Below are 12,500 nucleotides of genomic sequence, written 5' to 3' on the forward strand. Positions count from 1 at the left end.
GGGGTTTTCACTGCCTGACGCGTCTCTTCAAGACCAATCTGGCCCTGGGTCGCACGTCTACCTAGCTCTTGCCCTTCCGGAGGAAAGGAACTTTAAGCCGCGTTTTACCTAGAAACGGTCGGTTTCTCGAAGCGTACGGACGAACGGACAGGGCTATTGACGTGCGGTTTGCTCTAACAGAGTCGTCTCTTCGAGCCCGATCTGCCGACATGTGGCACGTCGCTATATTCCAAAGATTTCAATTTTTCGAAACTTCACACTTGCATGGTGGAAAACGGTTTTCTCCCGATGGCGGACGAACGGACGCAGCCATTAAGATATATTTGGCACAGGCCGACGCGTCTATTCAAGACAGATCTTTTGGCATCTGACATTTGATAATACCTCCCGCCGTCGGCGCTAGGCCTTGTGTACCCCTGACATTCCGTTGGTGCAAAGCCCTTGGAAGCGAAGTAACTAAAACCAACGTTGGACTTAGTTATTAATTGATGTGTGTGTGTGTGTGTGTGTGTCTTTGTGTGTGTGTGTGTGTGTGAATATATATATATATATATATATATATATATATATATATATATATATATATATATATATATATATATGTATATATATGTATATATATGTATATATATGTATATATATGTATATATGTATATATATATATATATATATATATATATATATATATATATATATATATATATCGCTCGGCAAGGCATGCGTGGATAGTTCTGTCTAGGACGCAGCCGCCACCGCAAACCGCACGAGAATATCTTTCGCCGTTTTAGAGACACGAATTTTCTAGCAAGTGTGCCGATAAATTGCATACCGAGCGAGTTTTGTGTGTCTATCCCCCCCTCCAGTGATTTCTGCCTGTGCCTGAACGGCCATCACGAAGCCATCTTTGAAGCCATCTCGCTCGGCAAGGCATGCGTGGATAGCTCTGTCTAGGACGCAGCCGCCACCGCAAACCGCACGAGAATATCTTTCGCCGTTTTAGAGACACGAATTTTCTAGCAAGTGTGCCGATAAATTGCATACCGAGCGAGTTTTGTGTGTCTATCCCCCCCTCCAGTGATTTCTGCCTGTGCCTGAACGGCCATCACGAAGCCATCTTTGAAGCCATCTCGCTCGGCAAGGCATGCGTGGATAGCTCTCTCTAGGACGCAGCCGCCACCGCAAACCGCACGAGAATATCTTTCGCCGTTTTAGAGACACGAATTTTCTAGCAAGAGTGCCGATAAATTGCTTCCCGAGCGAAGTCGGTTACTTGTTATTTTCCCATTACTTTCGTCTCTCGCTGAAATGGCCACCGCCTCGTCCAGGATGAAGCCATCTTCCAGCGCAAGGCATCGACGGATAGGTCTTTCTCAGACCCATCAGCCGCAGCAAACCGCACGAAAATATCTTCGAGCGTTCGAAAGATATAGGTATTCGAGTGAAGATACCGAACCAACGGAATGCCGTGATGGCAACAACCTTGACCTTCGGCTTTTCATGGTCGCACGGACGAACGGACTGTCCGATTTTCGTGGGGTTTTCACTGCCAGACGCGTCTCTTCAAGGCCAATCTGGCCCTGGGTGGCACGTCCACCTAGCTCTTGCCCCTCCCGAGAAAAGGAACTTTACGCCGCGTTTCACCTAAAAACGGTCGGTTTTTCGAAGCGAACGGACGAACGGACAGGGCTATCGACGTTCGGTTTGCTCTAGCACAGTGGCCTCGTCGAGCCCGATCTGCCGACATATGGCAAGTCGCTCTATTCCTAAGCTTTCAATTTTTCGAAACTTCACACTTGCATGGAAGGAATCGGTTTTCTTCCAATGGCGGGCGAACGGACAGTCCGATTTTCGTGGGGTTTTCACTGCCTGACGCGTCTCTTCAAGACCAATCTGGCCCTGGGTCGCACGTCTACCTAGCTCTTGCCCTTCCGGAGGAAAGGAACTTTAAGCCGCGTTTTACCTAGAAACGGTCGGTTTCTCGAAGCGTACGGACGAACGGACAGGGCTATTGACGTGCGGTTTGCTCTAACAGAGTCGTCTCTTCGAGCCCGATCTGCCGACATGTGGCACGTCGCTATATTCCAAAGATTTCAATTTTTCGAAACTTCACACTTGCATGGTGGAAAACGGTTTTCTCCCGATGGCGGACGAACGGACGCAGCCATTAAGATATATTTGGCAACTTTACACTTGCATGGAAGAAATGGGTTTTGTTGGACTTGGTTATTTATTGATTTGCATACATACATACATACATACATACATACATACATACATACATACATACATACATACATACATACAGAGAGACATAATAGCTCTGTCTAGGACGCAGCAGCCAACGCAAACCGCATGAGAATATCTTTTACCGTTCTACAGATACGATTTTTTCTTTTCTTTTCTTTTCTTTTTTTTTTTTTTTTTTCCTTTGTTTTTTTTTTTTTTTAAATTTATTTGTTCCCGTCACAGCCAAGGGAACGGGCTTGACACAAACCGTGCGGAAAGAAGACACTGTCGAGCGTGTCTCAGAAAAGTTTAGGTAGGTTTTTGGCCACTTTTCGGAACATTGTTGTGCAAATTTTTGCCCCAAACCCAATAACGTAGGTTTTTGGCCACATTTTGCTACTTTTCTTGGCAATTTTGGGGGGGCTCAAAGCCAGATAACATGTAGGTTTTGGACAAATATTTCCCATCATGGAAAATGCCAACTTCATGCAGACAGAACATAATTAAACGCTTCTGTAAAGTGTTTATCAATGCCACATGATCGAATTGCACACAATTTTGAAATTTGTCAAAGAGCGCAATTGGACGAAATCACTTATATTGTTTGTATGAAGTGATTTTAATGTCGAACCAAGGAATTGGACAAACATGCCTACACAATATTGTCTGTACGACAAGGTAACGCTGGAGTCCTAAGGTGAATGAAGCCAAGTGCTTCCAATGCCAGGTAGATTTTGGGCCAATCTTTGCCCAAGTGGGACAATATTTTCCCATCATGAAAAATGCAGTGGAATGGATTACAATTGCCAAATTTATGCATAGAAACGACAATCGAACGCTTCCATAAAGTGTTTTAAATAGTATCGTACAAAATCACCTTGTATTGCGGGTTTTATTATTATTATTATTATTATTATTATTATTATTATTATTATTATTATTATTATGTTCTTTCTTCCCGCCTTCCTTCTTCTTCTTCTTTGTTATTTTTATTTTCTAATTTTTTTTCTTCTTCTTCTTCTTCTTCTTCTTCTTCTTCTTCTTCTTCTTCTTCTTCTTCTTGGTATTCATATCTCTCTTTGTGCGCCAGCGTAAATCACGTACTAACTCCAAGTACGGATCCGTCTTCTCCGCAACAGTCAAACCATTCATTTTCCTCGTCCTGCACACGAACGGACACGGTGATTCAAATGCCCTTTTCGCAGGCAGATGCGACTCGTCCGGGCCGATGTGCCGGTGCTTCCCACTTCAAGATAGCTCTTCCCGTTCCAGAGAAAACTGCACCCAAGCCATTTTTTTCCCACGCTCCCGACCTTGACCTTGAACTACGCATTTTCTCAGCCGTACGGACGAACGGACCAGCAGATTTTCACGGGGTTTGCACGCACAGATGCGTCTTCTCCAGGCCCATCGTCCGACGTATGGCTCGTCAACATCCTGCCAAGTGGCGATGCTGAAAACTCGCTTCAACCCCATGTCGCGCTCCAGCGACATGCACGTGGACGGGTCGCACGGACGAACGGACAAGCCGATTTTCATGCGGTTTGCACCACCAGATGCGGCTCTTCCAGGCCCATCTTACGACGTAGGGCATGGCAACATACCTTTAAGTGGCGATGCTCAAAACTCGCTTCGACCCAATGTCGCCCGCTTCCGACATTGACATCAACGGGCCCGTTTTCTTCCCCGGACGGACGAACGGACGATGGGAATTCCATGTCTTTCACACCGTCCGACGTGTCTTGCCGAGACCGACCTGTCGGTAGGTCGCATGTCAAAATCGGTCCATTACTTTTCGAGCAAACTCGATTTAAGCCAACTTCGCACTCGTATGGTTCGGCGCGGCTGAAAACGTTTTCCAGAGCGCACGGACGAACGGACACGCCTACTCGACCGTGCCTGGCACCGGCAGACGCGTCTCGTCGGGCCCGAGCGGTCGAACCACGACACGGGACAATACCTCTACCCGTCGGCGAGAAAACTTTTTTTAATGGACATTTTCACTTTAACATTGGAGGGGGGTTCCAAAAATCGGTTTTCTTACCATTACGGACGAACGTACAGGTCCAATGGACTTATTTTTTTTTCCAAGACGCCTCTCGTCACGCCAGATCGAATGACGTCTTGCAATTGCCCATTGGTCCACCCGTTTGGCCAGGAAAAAAAATAATCCGATTCTCGCAGCGAGCTGACCATTGCGAATTCCATTGCATTCGTTTTCTTTGACTTACGGACGATCGGACCAGCCGAGATCCATGGGGTTTTCACTGCCAGCTGCGTCTCGTCGAGGCCCATCTGCCGATGGGTCGCACCTTAAGATCGCTCATAGGCTTTCGGAGAAAACCAACTTTAAGCTACCGACTTGGCACCGAAGCGTTTGCTATGCGAAGGCGTACGCACGAACGGACACAGCGACATGCACGGGGATAACACAGGCAGGTGCGACTCATCCAGACCTAGGCGCCGGTGGGTCAAACTTTAACATATCTTTCCACGCTTGGGAGAAAAACACTATTTTCCCACGCTCCCTACCTTGACCTTGACTATTGTGGCATGGGTGAAAAATAGCCCCTAACTCGGCCAAACCTCCACCGATTTTCAACATCTACCACTCTATGTCTTCGTCTCGACCAGGCGCGTCTGCCGAGGTGTAAAACGTGCCAATGTGACGTTCCCTTCCACCACTTCATTCCGGAACCCCAACGGTTTTTCCGCCATTTTGACACCACCTCGCCCGGTGGCGTCCGGGTGGCACCCGTTCCCCGACGTGGCCCCGTGGCCCCGACACGCTGCAGCAAACCGCTTGAAAATATTCCCAGCCGTCCTGGAGATATGGGGGAAACTGTAGCTTTTCGGACTTTGTCGTTTTGTGGCCCCTGCCGGGTGACAAAACAGCCCCTAACTCGGCCAAACCTGCACCGATTTTCAACATCTACCACTCTCTGTCTTCGTCTCGACCAGGCGCGTCTGCCGAGGTGTGAAACGTGCCAATGGGACGTTCCCTTCCACCACTTCATTCTAGGAACCTAACGGTTTTTCCGCCATTTTGACACCACCTCGCCCGGTGGCGTCCGGGTGGCACCCGTTCCCCGACGTGGCCCCGTGGCCCCGACACGCTGCAGCAAACCGCTTGAAAATATTCCCAGCCGTTCTGGAGATATGGGGGAAACTGTAGCTTTTCGGACTTTGTCGTTTTGTGGCCCCTGCCGGGTGACAAAACAGCCCCTAACTCGGCCAAACCTGCACCGATTTTCAACATCTACCACTCTATGTCTTCGTCTCGACCAGGCGCGTCTGCCGAGGTGTAAAACGTGCCAATGTGACGTTCCCTTCCACCACTTCATTCTAGGAACCCCAACGGTTTTTCCGCCATTTTGACACCACCTCGCCCGGTGGCGTCCGGGTGGCACCCGTTCCCCGACGTGGCCCCGTGGCCCCGACACGCTGCAGCAAACCGCTTGAAAATATTCCCAGCCGTTCTGGAGATATGGGGGAAACTGTAGCTTTTCGGACTTTGTCGTTTTGTGGCCCCTGCCGGGTGACAAAACAGCCCCTAACTCGGCCAAACCTGCACCGATTTTCAACATCTACCACTCTCTGTCTTCGTCTCGACCAGGCGCGTCTGCCGAGGTGTGAAACGTGCCAATGGGACGTTCCCTTCCACCACTTCATTCTAGGAACCTAACGGTTTTTCCGCCATTTTGACACCACCTCGCCCGGTGGCGTCCGGGTGGCACCCGTTCCCCGACGTGGCCCCGTGGCCCCGACACGCTGCAGCAAACCGCTTGAAAATATTCCCAGCCGTTCTGGAGATATGGGGGAAACTGTAGCTTTTCATCGGTTTTTTAATTGTGAGGACGACCTAGCACAAGTTCGAATCCCGCCGTCGACATAGCAGTCTAGAACCTTCATTGTCCAATATTCCAATGCAAACCCCATGGAAAAATGTCAAGCGGTTCCCAAAATATTCAACGTTTAGTGAAACGGCATAAAGACTTTTTGTAAAGTCATATGTTTTGACGCACCCACCGCCCCGACGATTGAGGAGGAGGTGTGCCAGGCAACTTGATATTTTCTGATACAGGCTATCGAGGCCGACTTGCCGACATAAACCCCGTCGAAATATTCCCATTTGTTACGGAGATATTGCCAAAAAAGTCATTTGTTCATCGGTTTTTTCACTGTGAAAACGACCTAGCACGAGTTCGAATCCCGCCGCCGACATAGCAATCTAGACCCTTCATTGGCCAATATTCTAATGCAAACCCCATGGAAAAATATCAAGGGGTTCCCGAGATATTCAACATTTAGTGAAACGGCATAAAGTCGATTTTTTTTGAAAAGTCATATGTTTTGACGCACCCACCGCCCCGACGATTGGGGAGGAGTTGTGCCAGGCAACTTGTTATTTTCTGATACAGGCTATCGAGACCGACTTGCCGGCATAAACCTCGTCGAAATATTCCCATTTGTTACGGAGAAATTGCCAAAAAAGTCATTTGTTCATCGGTTTTTTCACTGTAAAAACTACCTAGCACGAGTTCGAATCCCGCCGCCGACATAGCAATCTAGACCTTTCATTGGCCAATATTCCAATGCAAACCCCATGGAAAAATATCAAGGGGTTCCCGAGATATTCAACATTTAGTGAAACGGCATAAAGTCGATTTTTTGAAAAGTCATATGTTTTGACGCACCCACCGCCCCGACCAACAGGGAAGAGTTCGAATCTCGCAGTTGACATTGCTTTATAGCTCTCGTAATGGCCGATCTGCCAAAGCAAACCCCATCAAAAAATTCCTATCCGTTACCGAGATAATGAATAAAATAAAACCGAGAAGTGAGACTGTGGCGCTAGTCCTTGTGTACCCCTGGCTTTCCCTTGGTGCAAAGCCGTTGGTAGCAAAGGCACGATTTCAAAATTGAAACTTTCCTGACCAACTACCCCCATATAGAATTTGGCACTATATATAGGGAAGAAGTGATTTTGGGGTCCTATACATTGCATTAGAGACGTAGTACGATAGCTGGTTTCTTCCCTGTTGCGACCGATCGCCTGGTCGCATCGGGACGATCGACCCCTCGTTGGATAGGTCGTCCCAGCCAGCATGCAATGCCGATCTAGCCAGGAGTGCTAGGAGTAGAGCGAAAGGTAGAGAGAGAGAGAGGCAGGGGCACCCTCTCTCGCTCTAGTAGCGATATGGCTTGGGTAGTGTCTGTAAGGTTAGGAAGTTGAAACTTTCCTAACTAACTACCCACATATAGTATTTGGCACTATTATATAGGAAAAAATGCGTTTCCTAGGGTCTCGATTGAATGTGAATCGAGACGAGAGAGAGAGAGAGGCCGATAAGGCAGGCAGGCAGGTAGACACACACTCTCTCTCTCTGGTAGCTAGCTAGGTGCGATCGAAGGCTAGCCTACCAAGGACAGGACAAGCGTGAAGGGAGAGAGGCAGGCACGCTCTCTCTCTCTGGTAGCTAGCAAGGTGCGATCGAAGGCTAGCTTACCAAGGACAGGACAAGCGAGAAGGGAGAGAGAGAGAGGCAGGCACACTCTCTCTCTCTCTCTCTGGTAGCTAGCTAGGTCCGATCGAAGGCTAGCTTACTAAGGACAGGACAAGCGAGAAGGGAGAGAGGCAGGCACACTCTCTCTCTCTGGTAGCTAGCAAGGTGCGAGAGAGAGAGTGAGGAAAGGCTTGGGGAATCGAGGGTTTGGCCGTGGTAGAAAGCCCTTGGTAAAAACGGAACGAATTCAAAAAGGTGCACCTTTTGGGCAACTTTTTGACCAACTACCCACACATAGTATTTGGTACTATTATATAGGAAAAAATGCGTTTCCTATGGTCTCGATTGAAAGTGAATCGAGACGAGAGAGAGAGGCCGATAAGGCAGGCAGGCAGGCAGACACACACACTCTCTCTCTCTCTGGTAGCTAGCTAGGTGCGAGCGAAGGCTAGCCTACCAAGGACAGGACAAGCGTGAAGGGAGAGAGAGAGGCAGGCACGCTCTCTCTCTCTCTCTGGTAGCTAGCAAGGTGCGATCGATGGCTAGCTTACCAAGGACAGGACAAGCGAGAAGGGAGAGAGAGAGGCAGGCACACACACACACTCTCTCTCTCTCTCTCTCTCTCTGGTAGCTAGCTAGGTCCGATCGAAGGCTAGCTTACCAAGGACAGGACAAGCGAGAAGGGAGAGAGAGAGGCAGGCACACTCTCTCTCTCTCTCTCTCTCTCTCTCTGGTAGCTAGCTAGGTCCGATCGAAGGCTAGCTTACCAAGGACAGGACAAGCGAGAAGGGAGAGAGGCAGGCACACTCTCTCTCTCTGGTAGCTAGCAAGGTGCGAGAGAGAGAGTGAGGAAAGGCTTGGGGAATCGAGGGTTTGGCCGTGGTAGAAAGCCCTTGGTAAAAACGGAACGAATTCAAAAAGGTGCACCTTTTGGGCAACTTTTTGACCAACTACCCACACATAGTATTTGGTACTATTATATAGGAAAAAATGCGTTTCCTATGGTCTCGATTGAAAGTGAATCGAGACGAGAGAGAGAGGCCGATAAGGCAGGCAGGCAGGCAGACACACACACTCTCTCTCTCTCTGGTAGCTAGCTAGGTGCGAGCGAAGGCTAGCCTACCAAGGACAGGACAAGCGTGAAGGGAGAGAGAGAGAGGCAGGCACGCTCTCTCTCTCTCTCTGGTAGCTAGCACGGTGCGATCGATGGCTAGCTTACCAAGGACAGGACAAGCGAGAAGGGAGAGAGGCAGGCACACTCTCTCTCTGGTAGCTAGCAAGGTGCGATCGAAGGCTAGCGTACGAAGGACAGGACAAGCGAGAAGGGAGAGAGGCAGGCACACTCTCTCTCTCTGGTAGCTAGCTAGGTCCGATCGAAGGCTAGCGTACGAAGGACAGGACAAGCGAGAAGGGAGAGAGGCAGGCACACTCTCTCTCTCTGGTAGCTAGCTAGGTCCGATCGAAGGCTAGCTTACCAAGGACAGGACAAGCGAGAAGGGAGAGAGGCAGGCACACTCTCTCTCTCTGGTAGCTAGCAAGGTGTGATAGAGAGTGAGGAAAGGCTTGGGGAATCGAAGGTTTGGCCGTGGTAGAAAGCCCTTGGTAAAAACGGAACGAATTCAAAAAGGTGCACCTTTTGGGCAACGTTTTGACCAACTACCCACACATAGTATTTGGTACTATTATATAGGAAAAAATGCGTTTCCTATGGTCTCGATTGAAAGTGAATCGAGACGAGAGAGAGAGGCCGATAAGGCAGGCAGGCAGGCAGACACACACTCTCTCTCTCTCTGGTAGCTAGCTAGGTGCGAGCGAAGGCTAGCCTACCAAGGACAGGACAAGCGTGAAGGGAGAGAGAGAGAGGCAGGCACGCTCTCTCTCTCTCTCTGGTAGCTAGCACGGTGCGATCGATGGCTAGCTTACCAAGGACAGGACAAGCGAGAAGGGAGAGAGGCAGGCACACTCTCTCTCTGGTAGCTAGCAAGGTGCGATCGAAGGCTAGCGTACGAAGGACAGGACAAGCGAGAAGGGAGAGAGGCAGGCACACTCTCTCTCTCTGGTAGCTAGCTAGGTCCGATCGAAGGCTAGCTTACCAAGGACAGGACAAGCGAGAAGGGAGAGAGAGAGGCAGGCACACTCTCTCTCTCTCTCTCTCTCTCTCTCTGGTAGCTAGCTAGGTCCGATCGAAGGCTAGCTTACCAAGGACAGGACAAGCGAGAAGGGAGAGAGGCAGGCACACTCTCTCTCTCTGGTAGCTAGCAAGGTGCGAGAGAGAGAGTGAGGAAAGGCTTGGGGAATCGAGGGTTTGGCCGTGGTAGAAAGCCCTTGGTAAAAACGGAACGAATTCAAAAAGGTGCACCTTTTGGGCAACTTTTTGACCAACTACCCACACATAGTATTTGGTACTATTATATAGGAAAAAATGCGTTTCCTATGGTCTCGATTGAAAGTGAATCGAGACGAGAGAGAGAGGCCGATAAGGCAGGCAGGCAGGCAGACACACACTCTCTCTCTCTCTCTGGTAGCTAGCTAGGTGCGAGCGAAGGCTAGCCTACCAAGGACAGGACAAGCGTGAAGGGAGAGAGAGAGAGGCAGGCACGCTCTCTCTCTCTCTGGTAGCTAGCACGGTGCGATCGATGGCTAGCTTACCAAGGACAGGACAAGCGAGAAGGGAGAGAGGCAGGCACACTCTCTCTCTGGTAGCTAGCAAGGTGCGATCGAAGGCTAGCGTACGAAGGACAGGACAAGCGAGAAGGGAGAGAGGCAGGCACACACTCTCTCTCTGGTAGCTAGCTAGGTCCGATCGAAGGCTAGCTTACCAAGGACAGGACAAGCGAGAAGGGAGAGAGAGAGGCAGGCACACTCTCTCTCTCTGGTAGCTAGCTAGGTCCGATCGAAGGCTAGCTTACCAAGGACAGGACAAGCGAGAAGGGAGAGAGAGAGGCAGGCACACTCTCTCTCTCTGGTAGCTAGCTAGGTCCGATCGAAGGCTAGCTTACCAAGGACAGGACAAGCGAGAAGGGAGAGAGAGAGGCAGGCACACTCTCTCTCTCTGGTAGCTAGCTAGGTCCGATCGAAGGCTAGCTTACCAAGGACAGGACAAGCGAGAAGGGAGAGAGAGAGGCAGGCACACTCACTCTCTCTCTCTCTCTCTCTCTCTCTCTCTCTCTGGTAGCTAGCTAGGTCCGATCGAAGGCTAGCTTACCAAGGACAGGACAAGCGAGAAGGGAGAGAGAGAGGCAGGCACACTCTCTCTCTCTGGTAGCTAGCAAGGTGTGATAGAGAGTGAGGAAAGGCTTGGGGAATCGAAGGTTTGGCCGTGGTAGAAAGCCCTTGTTAAAAACGGAACGAATTCAAAAAGGTGCACCTTTTGGGCAACTTTTTGACCAACTACCCACACATAGTATTTGGTACTATTATATAGGAAAAAATGCGTTTCCTATGGTCTCGATTGAAAGTGAATCGAGACGAGAGAGAGAGGCCGATAAGGCAGGCAGGCAGGCAGACACACTCTCTCTCTCTGGTAGCTAGCTAGGTGCGAGCGAAGGCTAGCCTACCAAGGACAGGACAAGCGTGAAGGGAGAGAGAGAGAGGCAGGCACGCTCTCTCTCTCTCTCTGGTAGCTAGCACGGTGCGATCGATGGCTAGCTTACCAAGGACAGGACAAGCGAGAAGGGAGAGAGGCAGGCACACTCTCTCTCTGGTAGCTAGCAAGGTGCGATCGAAGGCTAGCTTACCAAGGACAGGACAAGCGAGAAGGGAGAGAGGCAGGCACACTCTCTTTGGTAGCTAGCAAGCCCAGGCAAGGCAAGAACGTGGCTGCTTTTCGTTCGAAAATGGGCTGGGAAGCTCGATGGCACAGGGTACGTCGAAAAATATTCTGACCAACTACCCACATATAGTATTTGGCACTATTATATAGGAAAAAATGCATTTTCAGGTGGCTCGGTTGAAAATGAACAAAAATTTTGGTGTAGCATTCATATAGTAGTGGTATAGCTGCCTTGCGAACCGAGCACACTAGCCTACGATATCGGGAGCTATACCACAGTACTGGGGCGGTACACTGAGCTAGGCTTGTCTAGGCGCTCGCTGGTACAGGGTACCCCTAGGCAGCTGGCTTCGGACGATAGGGAAGGTGCATTCCGTGAAATGCTTTCCTTCCCAGGCAAGGCAAGAACGTGGCTGCTTTTCGTTCGAAAATGGGCTGGGAAGCTCGATGGCACAGGGTACGTCGAAAAATTTTCTGATCAACTACCCACATATAGAATTTGGCACTATTATATAGAAAAAAATGCATTTTGAGGTGGCTCGGTTGAAAATGAACAAAAATTTTGGTGTAGCATTCATATAGTAGTGGTATAGCTGCCTTGCGAACCGAGCACACTAGCCTACGATATCGGGAGCTATACCACAGTACTGGGGCGGTACACTGAGCTAGGCTTGTCTAGGCGCTCGCTGGTACAGGGTACCCCTAGGCAGCTGGCTTCGGACGATAGGGAAGGTGCATTCCGTGAAATGCTTTCCTTCCCAGGCAAGGCAAGAACGTGGTTGCTTTTCGTTCGAAAATGGGCTGGGAAGCTCGATGGCACAGGGTACGTCGAAAAATTTTCTGATCAACTACCCACATATAGAATTTGGCACTATTATATAGAAAAAAATGCATTTTGAGGTGGCTCGGTTGAAAATGAACAAAAATTTTGGTGTAGCATTCATATAGTAGTGGTATAGCTGCCTTGCGAACCGAGCACACTAGCCTACGATATC

The sequence above is a fragment of the Sinohyriopsis cumingii genome, unplaced genomic scaffold (genome assembly GCF_028554795.1).
Source record: "Sinohyriopsis cumingii isolate HCF-2022 unplaced genomic scaffold, ASM2855479v2 utg004418l, whole genome shotgun sequence".
Lineage (NCBI taxonomy): Eukaryota > Metazoa > Mollusca > Bivalvia > Unionida > Unionidae > Sinohyriopsis > Sinohyriopsis cumingii.